Source organism: the organism of the source record quoted next, unplaced genomic scaffold (genome assembly GCF_019419815.1).
Source record: "Pyrus x bretschneideri cultivar Hongxiangsu unplaced genomic scaffold, Pyrus_bretschneideri_v1 Contig13, whole genome shotgun sequence".
Taxonomy (NCBI): domain Eukaryota; kingdom Viridiplantae; phylum Streptophyta; class Magnoliopsida; order Rosales; family Rosaceae; genus Pyrus; species Pyrus x bretschneideri.
Genome location: NW_025999424.1, coordinates 4608384 through 4612086, shown reverse-complemented (window position 1 = coordinate 4612086; position 3703 = coordinate 4608384). Strand labels below are relative to the sequence as shown.

Below are 3703 nucleotides of genomic sequence, written 5' to 3'. Positions count from 1 at the left end.
ATAGGTTACATGTTTAACCCGCTTCACCCGTTAACAATTTTTTTTTTTTTTAATTTTTAATTTTGCATTTCAAGTATTAACTTCCAGAGCTTCATTTCAAACCGTTTGTCATGATTTTCTGATGACTATCTTCTTTTGGACCATCAGGACATGGTTTTAATTCCTAGGGCCGTATGAATTTATGATTTTTAAGCCGACCACCTACTCCATCAACCATATTACATGAGTTTGTGGTCTCAAAGTAGGCACCATTAAGTGTGTACAAAGAAAACAATGTCTGATCACTCCTGTGGAGAATTCTAGTGGGGCGTAGAACGTGTAAGAAGAAGATGGGACATGACAGCTAAGAGCATCTCCAAAAGAGATGTCAAATTTTAAACATCAAAATTATAAGGTTTTAAAAAAAACTTTACTGTTGGAAATCCAACGGTCCGTAAAATGTTGCCGCCAGTGGGTTGGTGGGGAAGCCTGACCATCGGGCTATTTAGCATGTTGGAGGTGCTCTTATAGCCATCATGTCCTCACTTAAACTGCACACAAAATTAAGCTTCTTTTTTCATCTCCAATGGCAAAACCAGGCTCGGTCAAAGTAGTTGAGGTTTGCAGTGTAGCTTCGAAACCAAGTTCGGGGCCAAACTCTGCCCACCCGGAGGATCTGTCTCTTCCTCTCACCTTTTTTGACCTCCATTGGCTAAGGTTTCCACCCTCTCAAAGCCTTTTCTTCTATGAAATGCCTTCATTCAACACATCACATTTCTTCGATTCCATACTTCCGAAGCTCAAAACCTCACTTTCCGCCACCTTCTAACATTTTGTACCTCTAGCAGGAAACCTCACCTGGCCTCTAGACTTCCCCGAACCCTTTCTCAGTTATCTCAAAGGCAAAGCAATTATGCTAATAATCGCTGAGTCTGATGTTGATTTCCACCGTCTAATTTCAAGCAACAACTTTGACATTGAAGTCAAAGAGTACCATCCTCTTGTACCCCAACTGGCAATGTCTCATGAAAAAGCTGCGGTGCTGGCATTGCAAATAACCGTCTTTTCCAATGGCGGTTTTTCGATTGGATCAGCTATGCACCATGCTGCCTCTGATGGCTTATATGCACTCTTGTTTTTCAAAATTTGGGGTCACCTATGTAAACATGGAGGAGGAGAAGAAGGAGTACTACCACCTTTGCCAAGTTACAATAGAAAGGTCACCAAGGACCCAACCGGGCTCCAAGAAATCTACTCAAACGACTGGTTAAGATTGGGTGGTCCAAACAATAAAAGCTTACTGCCTATGGAGGTTAAACGTCCAGGAGACTCAATTCAAGGCACCTTCGAGTTCACACGCGTGAAAATTGAAACCTTAAGGCGATCAGTGATGAGGACTATGATGACAAAGAATAAGGAGCAAGCTGACCATTCAAAACTATTTCATTTATCAACATTTTCGCTAACATTCGCCTATACATGGGTTTGCTTAGTCAGGGCTGAGGCGACCAAAACAAAGAGAGTATTTTTCATCATTCCTGTGGACTGCCGGTCACGCTTAGACCCTCCTCTACCGCCAACTTATTTCGGGAACTGCATCGCAGCACATCTAGCAGTTGCGGAAACAAATGACCTATTGGGAGAAGATGGGATGTTTGTGGCCTTGAAAGCAATTAGCGATGTGATAAAAAGTTTGGACAATACCCATTTGGAGGGGGTCTTCGTCATCATAGTCCTCATCACTGACCGCCTTAAGGTTTCGATTTTCGCGCGCGTGAACTCGAAGGTGCCTTGAATTGAGTCTCCTGGACGTTTAACCTCCAAAGGCAGTAAACTTCTATTGTTTAGACCACCCAATCTTAACCATTCTTTTTAGTAGATTTCTTGGAGCCCGACTGGGTTCTTTATGACCTTTCTATCGTAACTTGACAAAGGTGGTGGTCCTCCTTCTTTTCCTCCTCCATGTTTGCATAGGTGACCTCAAATTTTGAAAAACAAGAGTGCAGATAAGCCATCAGAGACATCATGGTGAATAGCTGATCCAATCGAAAAACCACCCTTGGAAAAGACATTTATTTGCAATGCCAGCACCACAGCTTTTTCATGAGACATTGCTAGTTGGGGTACAAGAGGATGGTACTCTTTGGCTTCCATGTCAAAGTTGTTGCTTGAAATTAGACAGTGGAAATCAGCATCAGACTCAGCAATTGTTAGCAACGCTCGTCAAACTGGACGAAGGTAGTGAACTCAACGGAGTATAATCATCCCGGGATGGGTGCCTCATTAAAACCTAGTTAGGTAGCAAAAACCCAGTGGGAAAAATGCTCCTAATCGTAGGGAAACAGAGTACATTAAGATCATTTGAGTATACTTCTAGATACTTCCCCTAAGTTAAACACAACTTCCAAATAAGAGAACTAGAGGTGATTCAACTCGGATAATTTATGCATACCGATTCCTTGGATGAGCTTCTGAAATGTAAACTTGGGCAATGACTTGGTAAAGAGATAGGCCAAGTTGTTTTGGGAACAGATTTGCTTGATTTCAATGTTCTGATGTTGCTACTGTTGGTGTGAGTAAAAGAACTTCGGCGCAATGTGCTTGGTGTTGTCTCCCTTGATGTATCCCTTCTTTAGCTGCTCGATACATGCTGCATTGTCTTCAAAGATCGTCGTAGGAAAGTCAACGACTGATGTAAGACCACTAGTGCTTTGAATATGTCCCATAACTTCTCTCAGCCAAAAACACTCACGTGATGCTTCATGTAGGGCGAGAATCTCAGCATAATTAGACGAAGTCGCAACTAGCGTTTGCTTAGTCAGGGCTGAGAAGACCAAAACAGAGAAAGTATTTTTCATCATTCTTGTGGATTGCCGGTCACGCTTAGACCTTCCTCTACCGCTAACTTATTTTGGGAACTGCATCACATCACATCTAGCAGTTACGGAAACAAATGACCTATTATGAGAAGATAGGATGTTTGTGGCCTTGAAAGCAATTAGTGACGTGATAAAAAGTTTGGACAAGACCCTTTTGGAGGGGGCAGAGACTTAGGTATCGAGAATGTTCAATACACTGCAGCTCAATGCTGATAGATTAATTCCCGCTGCCGGTTCACCCCGATTTGAGTTTTATGATGCAACTGATTTCGGATGGGGAAGACCAACGAAGCACGAGTTAGTTTTGATAGATAGGACAGGGACGATGTCTTTTCAAGAGAACAAGAATGGTGATGGTGGAGTTGAGGTCGGGTTGGTTTTGAAAAAACATTACATGGAGGCTTTTGCTTCTCTATTTGCTAAAGGTCTTGAAGAAAATTTAAGCCGCATGCAGTAATATACTACTAAAGTTTGTTTCTACACAAATTTCATTTTTTTTTTCTCAGTTTAATTTATGTGTCGTCATGTGATTTGCAAAGTTTCATTTGTAATAAAAAAATGAATAAACACTCTGAAGAAACTTTGGTGCTAGAGAAAAATCATTGAAATTATTAGCATAATATTCTCTGAACAAACAATGATCATACGATTAGACCCTGTTCTTGCTTCAAATGTCAAGTTTAAGAAAGATCAAACAAAAAACAAAGAATCATAAAACAAAAACGGGAACACAAAGGGAACATACTATATCAATTGAATTGTTTTGAGTATCCAATACTAGAATTTTTTTTCTTTAAGTGCTTAAAAGATCTTGAATTTCTCCACCTATTTTCAATTGATTTTGA

The 3703-nt window shown here is 40.7% G+C and overlaps 1 pseudogene; it reads left to right on the top strand.

The window, feature by feature from the left end:
- Positions 1–465: 465 nt before the first annotated feature.
- LOC103960333 lies at positions 466–3457 on the top strand (annotated as a pseudogene).
- The last annotated feature ends 246 nt before the right edge of the window (positions 3458–3703 follow it).